The sequence below is a fragment of the Octopus bimaculoides genome, chromosome 5 (assembly GCF_046866305.1).
Source record: "Octopus bimaculoides isolate indiv1 chromosome 5, ASM4686630v1, whole genome shotgun sequence".
Taxonomy (NCBI): Eukaryota; Metazoa; Mollusca; class Cephalopoda; order Octopoda; family Octopodidae; genus Octopus; species Octopus bimaculoides.
Window position 1 is genome coordinate 13,269,273 of NC_142932.1, and position 12,207 is coordinate 13,281,479.

Consider the following 12,207-nt stretch of genomic DNA (forward strand, 5'->3'; position numbering starts at 1 on the left):
AAGCTGTGGTATTCTTCTCGAGAAAATATCTGATATAGTTGCTTAGTGTCAAAAAATAACTATATGTCAAGCCTATGGCAGTATGGTACAAGGACGTTAAATGAAGATGATAATGATGATGATGGTGTTGGTGGTAGTGATGACGATGACGACGACGACGACGACGATGATGATGATGATGATGATGATGATGATGATGAGCACACGCAACACCACCGTGGCAACGACGACGTTTAATCCTACAACATATCAGGTCCGCCATTTTACCTTTCAGCTGGTTCGTATCTCTGTTGTCTATTACATCATTAGTTTATTCTTTCACCGATTTCAACGGTTGGACAGTGACCATGTTAGAAGCTTTATCGTTTTCTAGGGTAAACATAAACGGGAAGGGGGGGGGGTATCGAATTCTGCGTTTGATTGGTGCTTAGTTTTTCGAGTTCGAAATGGAGGTTATTTGGACATCAGAACATAAGCCGCCGAAGTCGAATACCACAAAATACTTTGTTTCTGCTTTTTCCAATGCTATTCCGATTCTTCTTTTTGGCAACAGATATTAGAACAGTGGTCTCCCCATGTACTAGAAATAGTGCCAAACCACACCCTATCTTCATGAAACAGAAAAGATGTTGGTTTCAAATTTTGGCACAAGGCCAGCAATTTCAAGAGAGGAGTAGGTCGATTACATCGACCCAAGCGTTCAACAGGTACTTATTTCATCGACCCTGAAAAGATGAAGGCGGAATTTGAACTCAGAATGTAAACACGGGCGAAATGTCGCTAAGCATATGTACGAAATGGTCATAGCTGAATAGTCAGATTTTCGTCATAGGTTTTGCTCGATCTGGACTGACTTAGGTTGTGCAACAGCAACAACAACAACAACAACAACAATGGACTTTGATGAAAATCTCACTCGAAACGAAAATAATATATTTTTGAAATCTCGAGGATTTTATTTCTTCAGGGGAAGAAATATGATAAGAAAGACGGCTATTTGCTGAGTTATTTGTTAAGGCGTGGTGACCACTACATTTTGAAACGCTTTGTTTCATGGAATCGGTTCCATGATAAACTACAACACGATATTATTGAAATTGATAAACCCATAATAAAAATGCACGCAGAAGGCTGAAACGACAGTGAATTTTTATTTTAAGACAGGCTGCAGAGATATCACTCACTACTCGCTGTTTTGTGTCCTGTCATCGGCTTCGTATCGCTTACTAAATCACCATGTTTCTATTTTTGGTAAATCCCGTTGCACCAGGTGTCATATTTGTCATGTTTGAGTATATGTCCTCAGGCTGGAGAACGACTAAAACTAACTATTCGTTTCTCATATGGGTTTCTACACTATTTTCTATCATGCCAACTGTTCTTAGGATAAACATCTGACATGTTAAATCGTATTTATAACCCTATTTTCTTGCCTTGACAGCCATACTAGGCAGAACTCAGCACTGAATATTTTAACTGGGTTCTCGATCAGCAATTTCTACGCTGATTTATTGTTCTTGTAAAAGCAGCGAGTTGGCAGAATCGCTAGCACACCGAACAAAATGCTTAGCGACATATCTTCCCACTTAGTATGTTCTGAGTTCAAATTACGCCGAGGTCGACTTTGCCTTTTATCCTTTCGGAGTCGATAAAATAAGTACCAGTTGGAAATTGGGGTCGAAATCGACTAGTTACTGCCCCAAATTTTCAAGCTTTGTTCCTGTAGTGGTAAAAAGAAAAGAATATTGTTAAGATGGCGAGCTGGCGCAATGGACAAAGGGCTTCGCGGCATTTCTTCTGACTATGTGCCTTCTAAGTTCAAATTCTGCAGATGTTAGCTTTCATCCCTCTTGGTCGGTAAAGTAAGTACCTGCTGAGCAACTGGAATCGAAGAAATCGACAAGCCCCACTCCCTCAACATTATGCTTATGATAAAAAAAAGAACATATATATATATAAAATTCTTCAAATAAATATATAGGCGCGGGCGTGGCTGTGTGGTTAGAAGCTTGCTTCACAACCACATGGTTCCGGGTTCAGTTCCACTGTGTGGCACCTTGAACAGGTGTCTTCTGCAAACGGAAACTGAAAGAAACCCATCATGAATATGTATATATATATATATATACGATGGGATTCTTTCGGTTTCCGTCTACACAAGGCTTTATACGCGCTGTGTCTGTCTGTCTCTCTGCGTTTGTCCTCCCAGCACCACTTGATAACCGGTGTTAGCGTGTTTACGTCCCTGTAACTTACCAGTTCGGCAAAAGTGACCGATGGAACGAGTACTAGGCTGAAAGAAATTCAAGTGACTGAAATAAGTAAATGATAAATGAATGTATGTATTTAAATCATTGCTATGTCCTAGATTTATCTAGGACATAACGAAAGACAAACGCGTGTACACAAGCACACACACACACACACACACGTATCAGTATGTCATTGCTATATATATACCTTTCACTCACTTATTTTTCTTTTTGTTTTGTTTTTTCTCAAACTACTACTTTGTTGACATTAATGAACATATGATTTCATTCATGTAATCATATTCACTCGTACATACATACACTTTTATATCTATCTATCTATCTATCTATCTATCTATCTATCTATTTATCTGTCTGTCTGTCTGCCTTCTCTCTCTCCCTCTCTCTCTCTCTCTCTCTCTCTATATATATATATATATATATATATATAGAGAGAGAGAGAGAGAGAGAGAGAGAGAGAGAGGAAGCAAGAGAGAGATTTATGTATGCACACATGTTTTATCTTCTATTTGCTTCAGAGGTTAGACTACGGCCATGCTGGGGCACCACCTTGAAAGGTTTTGTCGAACAAATCGACTCCAGTACACTTTGTTAAAGCCTGGAACTTATACTATCGAATTCTTTTTGCCAAACCGCAAAATTACATAGACCAACACCATTTATCAGGCAGTCAGGGGACAAACACAAAACATACACGCAGGCGCACGTGCACACACATTCACGCGCGCGTGCGAGGGGTTTCTTTCAGTTTCCGTCTACGAAGAACTTCTTTCAGCTTCCGTCTTACAAGGCCTTGGTCTGCTTAAAGCTATTGTTGAAGACACTTGCCCAAGGTGTCATGCATTGGGACTGAACCCAGAATCATAAGGCCATATATATATATATATATATATATATATATATACAAGAATAAGGGCAGGGAATCGTCAATTAATAATATAATTAATAATTAACAATTTTGCCAAGTAGTTCAGTATGAAAAAACCTTTATCGGTAAAACCATTTATCATCATAAATATACAGGGATTAGCATTGAGTTGCTTCTCCAACATACTGAAAATTTAGAAATAGCAGTCAAAGAACTACTGATTCTAAACTACAAATTTTTCTCTAAATGGATGGCGATATTTATGGCACACATAGAACAAAATATATATATATATATATATATATATATATATATATATATATATATATATATATATATATATATATATATATATATATATATATATATATATATCCATTCATGCACGTTCTTCTTCGGATCATCTTGCCCCACGGTTAAAATGCTTTCCAAGATGTGACCCTCTCTCCTGTTTAGGGTACGTAAAACTTCATTCTTCAAATGTAGATGATAGGGTATGATTCAAAGGAGATTTAGCTGCTATTTCAAGCGGCTGTGCGTCTAACATAGAGGTCTCCTTTGTAGACTCGTCTTATGGTGGAATTCAATAAATAAACGGTTTTGGGAGAACTGAATTAAATACGCAAATAAATTCTTAATTAATTGAAATATTCCCCAGAGAAAGGAAATAGACACCTGGCGGTAAATATTAGCGACTTTCATAAAAGAAGGGAGATAATTTCATGAAATTAAGAATTAATTTTACAAAATTACTTTATATGCCTTCTGGGGAAAGAAATCTGATCTTTGTGTTAATTGAGATTGTGGTGTTACTTGTGTGTGTATATGTGAGTCTGTGTATATGTGAACACATACGAATATGTCTACCCAGCACACATACACACACACACACACACACACACACACACACACACATACATATCGCGCTATATGTAAGTACATAGTACAATATACATGTATGTGAGTGAGTGAGTGAGTGAGTGAGTGACTGTGTGTGTGCGTGTGTGTGTGTGTGTGTGTGTGTGTGTGTGTGCGTGTGTGTATGTGTGTGTGTGTGTAAATATTTTAGGTTGATAACTGAAGAAGAATTAGGGTCCTTCTGTGTCTGTCCTATGTGTACACTTTTTAGTAATTAAGTCATTTTTCATTTATTATATATATATATATATATATATATATATATATATATATATATATATATATATATATATTACGAATTTGTGTAAATGCGTATAGAATAATATATCAGTTGAATAAAGTTAAAACATGGTCTCGTTTTCACGCTTTTTATTATGATATTTAAAAAAAATGTTGAAGTGTGTTAAACATTGAAAAAATTATCTTGTAATGTTCATAAAGTTCAAGTAGCGCTTTCATACGTTCGTAGTAATCATTAGATTTCAAAATGTAATTAACTGACAATTGAGTTCTTGACAACTAGAGTAAAAATGACTACTTTTTTTCCTTTTTGTGCCTCTTAGAAGGGCCCAACAAGCCGAATTTTTGGAATACGGTTTTGACCAATCCGCATGCATTTTAAACGTCACGATTTGTCGGCCGTACCGATATTACTGGCATAGTTTCCGTCTTTATTATAGGGGGTTCCTATAAGGTGTTATCCACCCCTGATTGGAACTCTCCCGTATGACATGTACGCATGTTCAGTGACTTGCTTTAACAGTTGCAATCAGCTGAATGCACATTGCCAGTGACATTTGACATAATTACCCACACTCTGTGGTCAGGATTCTTTTTTTGGTTTGATGTCGGTATTGAAGGGATTACCAGACACCGGACAATACAGTGAGAGCAGCTTTCACTCACATCGTGGTATTCGATGCTGTGTACGTGTCTGTCGTGGTAAAATATGCCACTCCTTAACTGTTGCTTTGCTTTCATCCGTAGCACGAGGTAATTATGTCATTATCTGTGAAATTCGGCAACTTACAAAGATCTTTAGATCAGGCAATACTTCACCGAGAGGAGATATAAGCTTCTGCTTATTCCTGTCTGAAGTATCGTCCGATACTTCAGACTTATCGTCCGATGAATTTACTTTGTTGACATTCTTCATCGACGGAATTTTTATTCCTTTCAACCTTTCAGTCAAGTCCGCCTTTCTTCCAATTGGTTTCGATTGTTTGTATTTCAATTGGTGAATATATATATATATATATATATATATATATATATATATATATATATATATATATATATATATATATATATATATATATATATATATATATATATATATATATATATATATATATATGTATATATATATATGTATATATATATATATATATATATATATATATATATATATATATATATATATATATATATTTATTTATATATATAGGAATTTTGAAAGAAGTTTCTATAAAACTAGTTTTTAAACATCGAATGACAATGGTAGGGTGGGGGGTCCACCAGAATAAAACAGGAATCAAAGGGGTTCCATAGGTGAAAATGGCTGAGAACCCCTGGCCTAAATCTTTCAAAGTGGTGCCCCAGCATAGCCGCAGTCGAGTGACTGCATCGAGTAGAAGATAAAAGATACTCGATCTCACTGCTTCTGAGTTGACCTGGGACTAAACAAGGTATACTACTGTAAACGTGTTATATATATATATATATATATATAGGCGTAGGAGTGGCTGTGTGGTAAGTAGCTTGCTTACCAACCACATGGTTCTGGGTTCAGTCCCACTGCGTGGCACCTTGGGCAAGTGTCTTCTCGGGCCGACCAAAGCCTTGTGAGTGGATTTGGTAAATGGAAACTGGAAGAAGCCCGTCGTATATATGTGTATATATGTATGTATGTGTGTGTATATGTTTTTGCGTCTGTGTTTGTCCCCCCAGCATCGCTTGGCAACCACAATGGTGGTGTGTTTACGTCCCCGTAACTTGGCGGTTCGGCATAAGAGACTGATAGAATAAGTACTAGGCTTCCAAAGAATAAGTCCTGGGGGTCGATTCGCTCGACTAAAAAGACGGTGCTCCAGCATGGCCGCAGTCGAATGACTGGAACAAGTAAAAGAGTAAAGAGTAAAAGAGTATATAAGAGCTGTGTAGTTAAGAGCTTCGCTTCGCAACAACCGGGATCCGAGTTCGAATTTTCTGCGTAGCAGCCAGGGCTGGTAAATGTTAACTGAGAGGTATCATGCTCTCTCTCTCTCTCTCTCTCTCTCTCTCTCTCTCTCTCTCTCTATCTCTGTGTGTGTCTTTGCGTTTGTCTGCCACCACAGCTAGACAGTTGAAGGTTTGCTTATGTCCTACAACTTAGCGATTCGGCACAAGGATTCGATAGAATAAGTACTTAGAAAATAAAATTTAGTACAGGTTTCGATTTGTTTGCCTAAACCAGTGGACCATATGGTCCTTGAGGGTCCATATATGATTTTTAGGGGTCCACATAACAAAATAATAAATTTCAGATCCACAATGGTATTTTAAGGCCTCCTGAAAAAAAATTTTGCTTTAGATGTATGTATTGGTATGTATTGCAAGAAACAGGTTTCTTTCTCTAACACAGTGGTTCTTAACCAGGGTCCACGTAACAAAATAGTAAAGTGGGGACCCATGACAGTATTTTGAGGGACCCTGAAAAAATTTTCCTTTAGATGTATTGGTATGTATTGCAAGAAAGAGGTTTCTTTCTCTAACATTTTACCAAGTTCAACCTTACACAAGTTAATGTGTGCAGAAAACAAAATAGGAATTTTGAAAGAAGTTTCTATAAAACTAGTTTTTAAACATCGAATGACAATGGTAGGGTGGGGGGGTCCACCAGAATAAAACAGGAATCAAAGGGGTTCCATAGGTGAAAATGGCTGAGAACCCCTGGCCTAAATCTTTCAAAGCGGTGCCCCAGCATAGCCGCAGTCGAGTGACTGCATCGAGTAGAAGATAAAAGATACTCGATCTCACTGCTTCTGAGTTGACCTGGGACTAAACAACAAGGTATACTACTGTAAACGTGTTAGTTCTCAATCTCACACGTACAAGCTATCGCACACACACACACACACACACACACACACACACACGCACAACATACCTAGCGTTGACCTCTTTCACCGATCGTCACATCTTAGCCTCTTTCTTACTACATTCCATCACATTTTACTCTACTGCCTCCCCTTCTCTCTGTATCCCTCTCTCTCTCTCTCTCTCTCTCTCTCGTCATATTATGTCCTCTTCCTACTCCTTCTGTCACCCACCAGTTGCTTTCTCGTCACCATTCCTCTACTTAACGCCTGAAAGTCGTTCGAAATCTCTTAACGTTCTTAGGTTTATGAGCAGAATTCTTCCCTCCAATTTACACACACACACATACGCACACATACACACACATACACCACTCATATATATGCATTCTTTCATCCCATCTCTTTATATGCATACGTAGGTACGTATGAACATGTGTAAATGAATACGTATATATGTATTCGTATATATATATATATATATATATATATATATATATATATATATATATATATATATATATATATTCCTCTGTGTGTGTGTGAGTGTACTTTACTTCTCTCCCCAGCCATCTTTTTTCGTTATTTTTTTGTCAGACTGCTTTCTTTGTTTCGTCTATTTGATGAATTTAATGTACCCATCTTAATCTCTCAGTCTTTGTGTGTATGTCTTTCTGACTTATTCCAATCTATCTATCTATCTATCCATCTATCTATCTATCTGCCATCCTATCTATTTGTCTATCAATCTATTTGTCTGCCTGTCTGTCTATCTATCTATTTGTCAATCTATCTATCTGTCTGTCTCATCGTTCTCTATATGTGTTTGTTTGCGCGCGTACGTGTGTGTGAATCAATTAAATGCTAAGATTTTCAATGTAAAACGACACTAGACCTTATTAAAAACACTAATTTGACATTAAAAAAAATTAGCAACAGGCGTACTGACGTTGTTGACTGAACATTCTTCAGTGCCGGGGCCAACGTTTCTGTATTAAATTCTTGTCTATAAGCTTTTCTTTATCCATATCAAAAAGGGTTGTGTGTGTGTGTGTGTGTGTGTGTGTGTGTGTGTGTACGTGTGTACACGCGAACAAAGTAACTGAATATTTTTAAAAATACACAATTGAGAGAATATACTTTACGAGTGGATGAGAGCAGAGTTTACATACCAAAATTGTATACATGCATATCTATATCCATCTATGTCTGGTTGTATATCTATCTATTGTATATATTGTGAAGATGCGTGGCCGACAGATAAGGGTATCACATTCGAGATAATGGCTTCGGTTCTCAGACTTGCGACGCGTTGTAGTGTTGAGAAAAACACTTTGTTTCACGCTGCACCAGTCCACTCTGCCGTAAATGAGTAAGCCTAATGACAGACTTGCATCCCATTCTGGAGTGAATATTCGCTTTCCTCGCTTAGCCAGTGGAATGGCATCACCTGAAAGCTACAAGAATGCACGAAGGCGCATTGTGACTATCGGTGTATAACAACAACCGAAAGTGAGACCGATAGCTCCTTCCCGAGTCACATAAACTCACAGAGTCGGTTTCCCGGTTTCTGTGGCGTATATATTCCCCTACTGGACGGGACGCCAGTCAGTTGTAGGATTACTCTCTTTTGCCAGCCAAGAGGACTGGAGCGACGTGAAATGAAGTGTTTTGTTCAAGAACACAACGCGTCGTTCGGTCTAGGAATCGAAACCACAATCTTACGATCATGAGTCCAACGCCCGTAACCACTAAGCCACGTGTCTCCAGTATGGCCGATACAGTTATATATGCAGTGAGTGGGTAGAACTGATAAACGTTGAGCGAATGTTGTGCGATATTTTTTCTGGAATCAATTTTGCTTTTCATCTTTTTTGGGCTCGATAATATCAATTAATCCCACCCCCATCAAAATTGTTGGATTTGTGCCTAAGTTAATTACCATTATTATTTTTATTAATCAGCAGAAGTTACTAAGTAACTCGGTGCTGACTGTTTGGTTCTTGACACTTCCGGACTGCAGTCGTGTTGGGGGCACTTTAAAACGACCAGGTTAGCAGCTTTGCCCTTTGCGAGTCCCGAGGTGGTTTATTAGGCCAATATTGACATAAAATCCACGGTTACAAAAGGCGTCAGAACTTGGTGGTATTCTTGCTTTCCAAGAAGCCATCATTTCTTTAGCTTTTTTAAAAAAATCATTTCTGATTCTGAGTTTTGTACCCAAGTGTACACAACACTACGCCACAGTGAGTGATCTTGAGCAAACTGTTTCCAAAGTAGAATCATTTAAGTGTTACTTTTCAAGGTTGTCTTCAGAGTGTCTTTCTCCTCTTTTGTCCACCACGTGACTGCAAGCCAACTGTTGGTTCACTGAATAAAAATCTTTTAGGGAGTCTGAAGCCACGCATGCACACTACATGTCCACTCTATCGCTGCTGGTTGTATATTTTTATTTATGTATGTATCTACCATGGAGGCCCAGTGGTTAGGGCAGCGGACTCGCGGTCATAGGATCGCGGTTTCGATTCCCAGACCGGGCGTTGTGAGTGTTTATTGAGCGAAAACATTGGCTGAGGGTGGTGCCGAATCCTACTGTACTCTTTCTCTGTTGTAATTCAAAGGGTCAATCTTGTCACGCTGAATACCCCCGAGAACTACGTTAAGGGTACACGTGTCTGTGGAGTGCTCAGCGACTTGCACGTTAATTTCATGAGCAGGCTGTTCTGTTGATCGGATCAACTGGAACCCTCGACGTCGTAAGCGACGGAGTGCCAACAACAACAATGTATCTACCAACATATGTACCTACATACCTATTTATGCTGTGTGTTTGTGTTGATGTCTTGGTGTTTGTGTGCGCGTGCGCATTATTGTTGTTTTCAGTAAAGTACCCGGAGCAAATGAAAGACTTAACATCTGAAGACAGAATTAACTATATAAATTTATTATTGACGATTAGCTTACAGAGTTGGAATTATGTTTCAATTTTCGAGATGAATTTAATTAATTAGCTTTGAAAAGTCAAAAATTTAAAACAGCATTATGTCTCACACACACACACACTCAACCCTACGCACAAATGCCTCAGATTGTGATGTGTTTTAAACACGACTATGTTTTAGTTTAATCTTTTTATGAAGGTTATTTTTTTTTCCGGATGAGTTCTGTGTCGTTTGTTTTGTGCAGCATAGAATCTAAATCCATTACCATCGTTTCTAGACTTTCATTGCCTTATCTTCAGGATGAAGCGATGCTGTAGTGTTGCTATTTTTTTTTTTTTTTATAGAAGACAGGACAAGCATAACTGACGTAGAAATTTCCCAGCCAAAATTTAGAATTTCATAGTTAGATAAACACATCATCCATCACGTGCTCATATATGTTAGTGACTAATATATGTAATTTGTGCATGTCTTATTTTAGCAGTACGTTGTGTATGAGTATTTTTTTTCTTACACCATTAAAAGTCTATTTTTGTGGCGAAAATCTGTAGATTATAGATGAGTTATTCATTAATGCTATCCTTGATGTAATACATAGCAATTGCTCCCAGTTGTAAATGCATAGAGAGTCGGCGGGAGTGTATAGTCGTTATATGGCCAATATAACGGTATCACGAATCTTGCAAACTCGTTTGTTCTCGAACTTATAAACCACATTTGGTAAACATTAATGACTTATTCGCAGTTTTACATGCCCGCGGTTTGTTATTGGTAAGGTTTTTAATGTTAGTGTTTTCCTAGTATATTATTAGTAGTATCAATTTATGTTTTAGTGCATTGCATTTTGAGTTGTTTTACGACGTTTATGATCATGCATTCATTTATTCTATAGTTACTACGCATTTGATTCTTCTATATTACATTTCATGTCCTGTTGGAGTAGTTTTAATAGGACAACGTCTTATATATTTGTGTTTATATTGTTATATAGCCAAGTTCTGTTGGTGTGTAACAATATCCGTTGTTGGTTAGTGTTTGTTTAATTCTGAGGCTTTATATTTATTCATCAAGAGTTTAATTTGTGGAGACATAAATCTAAACACTCTATACTTTTAAGTAGAGATTTTTGCCAGATACATTTTGTATTTGTGTCGATATTCACGGGGACTTTCAGTTTCGCTTCAACTAGTTGAATATTCCGTTAAAGGCGAAATTTCCAGTCCCAGTGAAATCGACCTTAACATTGTCTCTCTATCGCTCAAAAGAAGAGAATGAATAATGTTCTTCTGTAGCTCATTTTATATTTTTAATTTCGTGCATGCGTGTCTCCAAAACATGTACCCAGAGTGATAAAAATCAAACATTCAGTCAACACCATAGTGCTTGGAGTGATCACTAGTGATGGTGACGTCATGCCTCCATACATTTTCCCACAGGGCCTCAGACTCAACACGGAGGCCTACATCAAGTGCCTGGAGTAAGTAGCGTTGCCCTGGGTCAAGAGGGTGGCTGCTGGACGACCCTATGTCTGGCAACAGGACTCTGCACCATGTCACACAAACAGGAGTACCCAGTCATGACTGTCAGACAATTTCTGCAACCACATCACCCCTAACATCTGGCCACCTAACTCCTCAGATTGCTATCTCCTTGATTATTTTGTATGGGGCGCAAGTTGAGCGAGAGACCAACAAAACTTGTAACAACAAAGATGAACTGAAGGCAAGAATTATGGCAGCATTCACCAACTTAAACAGGGAGACCATCCAGAAGAGTTGCAAGAGACTCCGAAGTTGTCTTGGAGGCCGTCGTTGAAGTCAATACTCTTTTACTCTTTTACTTGTTTCAGTCATTTGACTGCGGCCATGCTGGGGCACCGCCTTTAGTCGAGCAACTCGACCCCAGGACTTATTCTTTGTAAGCCTAGTACTTATTCTATCGGTTTCTTTTTGCCGAACCGCTAAGTTACGGGGACGCAAACACAGCAGCATCGGTCGTCAAGCGAAGCTGGGGGGACAAACACAGACACACAAACATAGACACACACATACATACATATATATATATATATATATATATATATATATATATATATATATATATACATACATATATACGACGGGCTTCTT